Source organism: Bufo bufo, chromosome 6, assembly GCF_905171765.1.
Source record: "Bufo bufo chromosome 6, aBufBuf1.1, whole genome shotgun sequence".
Classification (NCBI taxonomy): Eukaryota; Metazoa; Chordata; class Amphibia; order Anura; family Bufonidae; genus Bufo; species Bufo bufo.
In genome coordinates, this window is record NC_053394.1 from 158,941,384 (window position 1) to 158,950,002 (window position 8,619).

Genomic DNA, 8,619 nt, shown 5'->3' on the forward strand with positions numbered 1-8,619 from the left:
AGAAATGTATTGGATTCAGACCTTAAATAGTCTACACCCTAATGGACTAAATATTGACTATAGATACGTAGGTGGGTTGTGAATGGGGTGGTTTGCCTTTTTATGCTTTTGTATTACGTCAGATGATTCTTTTGCAGTAGACGGATTTATTGGCTATAATACATTTTTTTAAAATTAGTTACTTAAAAATCAGTAACTAAAAAATGAAAATTGTGAAATGAATCATATATATATCACTGCTAATATATTTTTATTTCATTATTTTAGGTACACTTATACTTTTGGAGAAGGTATCTTGCAAAGTTGATGGACCTGGACAGTGGATGAGAGACCTATGTTGAAAAAAATAGTTTTCTTACTACTTATATATTGTTCTCTTGTGGTGTCTTGCACATGTCCCGAAGGTGTAATATAGGGAATTTTCGTGCCAATTGCTCCATTTTTTCCAATCTTTATTAGGATGGAATTTAGGTTTATATCGTTTTATGCTGCCGACTTATTAATAAGTAACGTTTTGATACATGATAATGAGGAGAATCCCTCTTGGTCACGTACTACAGCAGGTTTGGAACCCACAGTATTGATGGTACCGACGTACTTGCAGGACTGGGGTAACGATTGGAATTGAGCCTCTTTCTTGGAAAAGGAGGGGACTCTTCCAACCTGCCTATATATTTAGTGACATAATGTGGAACGCATAACGGCAATTTACATAGTATACATTATATATCTACAATAGTGCAGTATTCCCTGATCCAATATGGTGGTTAGTATACCGGGGACTAGTTACGCGCATGCGCTTCCTCTCCAGGTAGCTCACGTCATCCCGTGTATCTACTGCAGCATACGTCGCCCACGTCACTGATATGTGACTTGACCACGCGCGTGCGTCCCATGGAGGGCGCCGTAGTATGACGCAGTAGCCGGTCGGGACATGCGCATAGACACTGCAAGGACGCGCTGTACAGTGCGATGGACAGCGTGGTCGCTAGCACTACTCCAGGTATCAATTAACTTGTTTTCTCCTCTCACACATGTGTATCATTATGATTTCTGTAATCATCATGTCCTGAGTAGAATACAGCTGTGACCAATTATGATTTTGATGAATTCAGATGTGATTTTGATGCATTATGCACTTTATGCACTCACTGTATTTTTCACTTTATTCAATTACATTGAATTGGCAATATGTTGTTTTATTTGTAATATTTTTCTGCAGATATGACTTTAATTATTAATTAAGTTTAAGCACCAATTGTTATGATTGACACCCCTTTATATGTAACCTGTTCACATCCTATCAATGCTTGAGAAAGGCTCATTGTGAGCCGAAACGTCGCTTGTGCCACCTATGGGTGAATAAACCTTTTTTCATTGAAGACACAACTGGAGTGCAGTCCGATTTCTTTGTTCTATATATATATATATATATATATATATATATATATATATATATATATAGCACCAGCTCAAAAACAACTCAATCCATATATCATTTTCATAGTCAGGTTAGTTCTTGCCATATAAGTATGTGAAGTGTGACACTACAGAATCCAGTACGGACTGAACAGGTCTAAAGGTATGCTGGGAGTTGTAGTTTCACAAAAGAGAATGCTACCACACATCAGCACACTGTAGACCAGGCATCCTCAAACTGTGGCCCTCCAGCTGTTGCAAAACTACAACTCCCAGCATGCCCGAACAGCCTACAGGTATCAGCCTACAGCAGGGCATTGTGGGAGTTGTAGTTTTACAACAGCTGGAGGGCCGCAGTTTTAGGTTACCTGCTGTAGACCATACAAGTGACTACAGCACTGATCAGACAGTTAGTGACTGAGTAAACATTTACATTTAATCCGGCCACTCACAGCTCATGTTTCTCTGAAAACTGCCATGAAAACTTTTCCCAAAGACTGCAGAGTTTTTGGTAGCTATAGGGGCTTAAGAGGTAGCAGTCACATCTGGACCTGTGGGCCAAAAGAGCCCTCTGCAATATAACAAGACACCAGTATTATAATAGTACTATGGGGGCCTGTAACAGACTTTACATACAGGCAAAATCAGCGGCTGCAGAACTTCATAATTCACATCTCAGCTGCTGCAGAACCTCATAATTCACATCTCAGCTGCTGCAGACCCTCATGATACACATTTCAGCTGCTGCAGAACCCCTTAATACACATCTTAGCTGCTGCAGAACTTCATAATTCACATCTCAGCTGCTGCAGACCCTCATAATACACACCTCAACTGCTGCAGAACCCCATAATACATACCTCAACTGCTGCAGAACATCATAATACACATCTTAGCTGCTGCTGCAGAACACAACAATATACACCTCAGTTGCTGCATAATCTCATAATACATACCTCAGCTGCTGCAGAACCTCATAATATACACCTCTGCGGCAGGACATAATACATATATCAACTGCTGCAGAGCATCATAATACACACCTCAGTTGCTGTAGAACATATCAATAATAACAAAAAACTTATCAATAGACACCTATAATCTCATAATACACACCTCAGCTGCTGCAGAACCTCATAATACACACCTCAGCTGCAGGACATAATACACAACTCCACTGCTGAATAACATCATAATACATACCTCAGCTGCTGTAGAAATTCATAATACATACCACAGCTGCTGCAGAACATGATAATCTGATGTTACAGAACATATATGACTTTGATCACATCTGTGTTAGGGACCTCTATCGCAGATGAGGTTATAAATGCTGGACAAAATATTGCTGCCTGCCAGGCTCCATAATGGAAACCCATCAGATCTCCTCATAGTCAGTGGGATCTGTCAGGGGTTGTCATCCGTGACGTGCCAGATCCCACACTACCGTGATTTTCGTTGTTGTGCTCCTATGACAGAACAGACCAAAGAAATTCACTAACACAGATGTGAACAAAGCCTAATACACACCTCAAATATTTTGAACATCATAATAGTGACAAGAGAACTACAAGTGTCCTCATGACCAGATTGAAAGAGGAGAGAACTACAAATTCCAGCATGTCTAGACTGTTATTATGGGACATCAGTAGACATTATATGGTGAGGGATATAATAGGAGAGAACAACAACTCCCAGCATTTCTGGGATGTTATTATGGTATCTCAGGGGGCAATACAGTGAGTGAATATATGGAAAGAACTACAACTCCTAGTATTTGACACATAGAAAATGAGAAACCACTAACCTCTCCTCCATATAAATCACAGGAGCTCTGCTCCCTCACATCGTGACATCACACAGGTCCTTCACCACTTCTCCCCTGCACTGCTGAGCTCTGGTTACAGCATGATGAAATCATTCAGGTCCTTTTCCACCTGGTATTTCAGTACCCCAGAGAACTACTGCAAAGAGTTCATTACTGCTATTAAGGTAATTTAAAGAGGACCTTTCACCGATCCTGACATTGTGAACTAAGTATATATACATGACTTATACAGAGGCGCCCAGGGATCTCACTGCACTTACTATTATCCCTGGGCGCCGCTCCGTTCTCCCGTTATGTCCTTCGGTATGTTCGGGGACTTGGTTATAGTAGGCAGAGACTTAGGGGACTTGGTTATAGTAGGCGGAGTCTGCCCTTGTTCTGCTGGGCGTCTCCTGCTCCTAGGCTGTAGCGCTGGCCAATCGCAGCGCAGAGCTCACAGCCTGGGAGTTTTTTTTCTCCCAGGCTATGAGCTGAGTGCTGCGATTGGCCAGCGCTACAGCCTAGGAGAAGGATACACCCAGCAGAACAAAGGCAGACTCCGCCTACTATAACCAAGTCCCCGAACATACCGGAGGACATAACGGGAGAACGGAGCGGCGCCCAGGGATAATAGTAAGTGCAGTGAGATCCCTGGGCGCCGCTGTATATGTCATGATACTTAGTTCACAATGTCAGGATCGGTGAAAGGTCCTCTTTAATGTCAAGTTAAATGGTGATTTATTGATAAGCATTCGCTTCCTTATGCACTGTGTGATCCTAACAGCAACGTATGTACTCTCACAGTAACGTTGTGAATTCAGTAGCCTGATTCGATGGGCTGTCAGCCAGACAAAAAGTGCTGCATGAAGCGGCATCTGTCTGGCCGAAACCCAGCACTTATGCCGGAAAAACTGTCAGATCACCATCGGATCCTATCATAACAATGGTGATCTGGCGATACACGGTCGTACCTAGCAATGCTAAATAAAGTGTGCTCCAGTAGCCTGATCCTCAGCAAAATTAGGCTACCAGAATTCAAATGTAACTGTAGACGGTTCCTTACAATGGCACCTTTCAATGATTGGGATATATCAGACAGTAATTGTAAGACCACACAGTGTGCTGGCTAGCCAATGACCTCACGATTTTACCACTTCTTAGCCTTCTGATGAGATTCCAAAGCTCAGTGGTAAGAGCACTGGCCCTATAAACCAGGGGTTGGACGCTCAATTCTTGCTGGGACCTTGTTTGTATTTTACATTTAATCAGAATATACACTCAGTGATCAACCACTGGGCCGCCACTGTACATCTAGTCCAAGGTTTAAAAATTGTGCTTGCTCACAACCAGAGAAGGCCCTTAGCCACAGGGTTTCTGCTGTTTTAAACAGCAGACCCCTATAGCTAATGTCTGCAATCGGCGATAATGCCGATCACAGACATTTAACCCCTCAGATGCCGTGTTCAATAGTGACCACGGCATCAGAAGCGGCTTCCCCTGGGAACATTGCTCTCCTGGGGCTCAAATGGCTTCCCCGCTGTTTGTGGAAGGATAGTAGAATGGAGACGCACATACAGTACAAAAATAGTGCTGGCCACGTGCACATGATATACAGTATATAGAACCATAGGGTGCATAATTACAGAAACATAGGAGGTTACATGGGAATGTTTTAGGAAACACAAACTGCAGTTTGTTCGTGAAGCAATGATTCTCTATGGCAGTGGTTCTCAACCTTTCTAAAGCCGTGACCCCTTAATACAGTTCCTCATGTTGTGGTGACCCCCAACCATTACATTTTTTTCCTTGCTACGTCATAACTAATTTTGCTACTGTTATGATGACCCACCAAAAACACGCACAGACACCAATACACCAAATGTTAATTCAAATACACAAGTATTCATTCATAACCACAGAACTTTAGTATAAATACAAAATATTTGTAAACCAAATAAATAACTTTAAAATAAATAATAAACAACAAATACCCCCTAAAAAATAAATCAATGGTGCGCACAGTACCCCTCAAATAAATAACTCAGTGGTGCTCACAGTACCCCCCCCCCAAAAAAAATAAAAAAATAAATCTGTGGTGTTCAGGGTACCCCTCAAATAAATAAATCAATGGTGCTTCAAGTCCCCCCCAAATAAATAAATCAGCGGTGCTCAGGGTACCCCCAAATAAATAAATAAATCAGTGGTGCATCAGGTTTCCCCGAAATAAATAAATCAATGGTGCTCAGGGTCCCCCAAATAAATAAATCAGAAGTAATCAGGGTCCCCCAAATAAATAAATCAGCGGTGCTTCATGTCCCCCCAAATAAATTAAGCCTTGCTCAGCCAAATAATTAAAATAAAATTAGCCAGGCTCAGCCAGGCTCAATTAAATCATTGGTGGCAGTGGTGCTCAGCGGCGGTGTCATTAACGAAAAAACTCGGACCTCAGCAGACAGGCGTCAGGCTCCTTCAAGCACAGGCAGTGATAGGACATCACTTCCTGTGCGTGAGGATAAGGGGCCGCTGCCGTTGTGCGGGCGACCCACAATAGGAAGCCTCAGGCGACCCCCCGGAAAGGGCCGATCGACCCCCTTTTGGGGTCACGACCCCTAGGTTGAGAACCGCTGCTCTATGGGGACGAGCGATTGCAATAGTTACTCCCCCTACAGAGGAGATTATTGCTGAATGTAAATACAGTGCTCATCTCCTCTGACAAGAAGCCAACTACTCAGAATGAACAGTTTATTCCCAATAATTGCCTGTTCATGTAAAGGGGGTTCTACTGTGATTTTATCTGTTATATAAAGGATTATTTTTTGTCATTGATACAGCAGTGTAATACCATTATAATACAATTCAAAATATAGTCAAGGCCCCAGCAAGAATTGAACTCACGACCCCTGGTTTACAAGACCAGTGCTCTAACCACTGAGCTATGGAGCCTCTATGTTAACATGTTTACTGATGAACTGAGAGCTGCTTATATGTCTACTGTTCAGCTGATTGGTGAGGGTGCTGGGTCTCAGACCCCAACCAATCAATAAAATCATAGGCATTGCTGTGTCGTAATATAAAAATATTTATCCTGTACGGTGAACATCATAACTGAATAAACAAAACCAAATGGCTAGGCTACTTTCACACTAGCGTTCGGGGCTCCGCTTGTGAGCTCCGTTTGAAGGGGCTCACAAGGGGCCCCGAACGCATCAGTACTGCCCTAATGCATTCTGAGTGGATGCGGATCCGCTCAGAATGCATCAGTCTGGCAGCGTTCAGCCTCCGCTCCGCTCAGCAAGCTGCTTGCAGCGTTCGGGTGTCCGCCTGGCCGTGCGGAGGCAAACGGATCCGTCCAGACTTACAATGTAAGGCAATGGGGACGGATCCGTTTGAAGATGACACAATATGGCTCAATCTTCAAACGGATCCGTCCCCATTGACTTTCAATGTAAAGTCTGGACGGATCCGTCTGAACTACTTTCACACTTTGAATTTTTTCTAAACTATAATGCAGACAGATCCGTTCTGAACGGATCCAAACGCCTGCATTGTAGGAGAGGATCCGTCTGTGCAGACACCAGACGGATCCTCTCTGAACGCAAGTGTGAAAGTAGCCTTATTTGTCGTTTCTTGTCTTTTTACCTCCCAAAAACTGAATAAAAACTGATCAAAAAGTCATACACACTCCAAAATGGTATCAATAAAACGTATTAAAGCACAGGAAAAACTATATAAATGTAGTATCGTTGTAATCGTACTGATCTGTAGAATGAAGGCCACAGGTCAGTTTTACCACATAGGGAACACCAGAAAAACAAAACCCAGAAAACTTTAGTGGAATTGCTTTTTTTTCCAATTCCACCCCATTTGGAATTTTTTCCAGCTTCCCAGTACATTGTATGCAATAGTAAATGGTGCCATTAGAAAGTACAACATGCCCTACAAAAAACAAGTCATCATATGGCTATGTGAACAGAAAATGTAAAAAATGACTCTGGGAAGTCAGGGAGTAAGAAGCAAAAAAGCAAGAACGGAAAACCGCCATATCAGGAAGGGGGTAATAATAGTTGATCAGTATATATGCTGTAGTCATCTGAAGGTCCTAAATTATGTACCTAAAGAGGGAAGTCTTGTCTCATGTGTAGGCTGTGTAATACAAATTAAATTTAAAAGACAAACAAGGCTCCAGTAAGAGTGCCTTCACACGCGGCAGATTTTGTGGCAGAAAATCTGTTCCATTCATCTGGATTTTTACAAGCCCTATTATGGAACAGATTTTCAGTTGCAGAATTTTCTGCCACAAAATTTGATGCGTGTGAAGGCAAACAGCCAGCTGCTTAGTATACACGACCCGTGCGCGGACCACTGAACTACGGAGTCTCATTGGAAGCCTTATTTAGGTGCAGGATAGTAGAATGGTAATGATAAACTGTATATAAAACAATAGGGCGCATAGTAGCAGAAATATTTGTGGGTAGAAGGGAATGTTTTAGGAAATGCAGACTGCAGTTTTGTTTTATTAGATTGCTTGTACATGGTGCAAGCAGTTTCTGATAACTACCATGTGTAAAGATGGCGCCGATCAGTTGCCTAAAAGCAATGATTCTCTACGGGGACGAGCGACTGAAGTAGCAATTACAGAGATTCTTGTTGAATGTCAATGCCTGGCTAATCTCCTTTGACGAGCCAGCAATTAACTGGAACAAACAGTTCATCTCCAATAATTGCCAGCTCACGTAAAGGGGCTTCTACTGTGATTTTATCTCTTATATAATTGATTACTTTTAATAACTAATAAAGCAGTGTAATACCATTTCAATACAAAATGCAGTCAAGGCCCCAGCGAGAATTGAACTCGCGACCCCTGGTTTACAAGACCAGTGCTCTAACCACTGAGCTATGGAGCCTCCCACATACTAACAAACTGTAGTCTGCACTTGGAGAGGATGTACAATTCCACCCAACTTACACAGTGAAAATGACAGCTGCTCATGTGTCTACTCTAAGGCAGCGCCGATTGGACAGCAGTTGTGTTGTAATATACCTCATTCCAGGACAAACAATGAGTCATGAGCAGGACGTGAAACAGGACGTGTAGTACAAAAAGCTGATGAGAAGCAAGACATAGACAGTATGAGTGTGTGAGAATTATTAAAGGGACATCCCAGTTATGTGGCATATGTGTCATAGTGATGCAGTAGCATAGCAATACACCATACACATGGTGTATGGAGCAGTGCTGCAATTCCCTGTATAGCAGGTAGACGGGGACATTGCTGTTTAGGGTGTGCTATGGAGGTCCTGAGACCAGAAAGTGATGACATATCCTACAGTGATGTCTTTACTTGTGATGGTGGGAATGCCCCTTCATCAATGCACATGTTTGCTATTGGCAG

General features: G+C 42.5%; 2 non-coding genes across 2 annotated transcripts; both read right to left on the bottom strand.

Annotated features, from left to right (window-relative positions):
* Window positions 1-6,096: 6,096 nt before the first annotated feature.
* On the bottom strand, window positions 6,097-6,169 carry TRNAT-UGU. The gene has a single exon. It is a non-coding gene; the product is annotated as a tRNA-Thr (tRNA).
* A 1,888-nt stretch (window positions 6,170-8,057) lies between these two features.
* TRNAT-UGU lies at window positions 8,058-8,130 on the bottom strand. The gene has a single exon. It is a non-coding gene; the product is annotated as a tRNA-Thr (tRNA).
* Window positions 8,131-8,619: the final 489 nt, after the last annotated feature.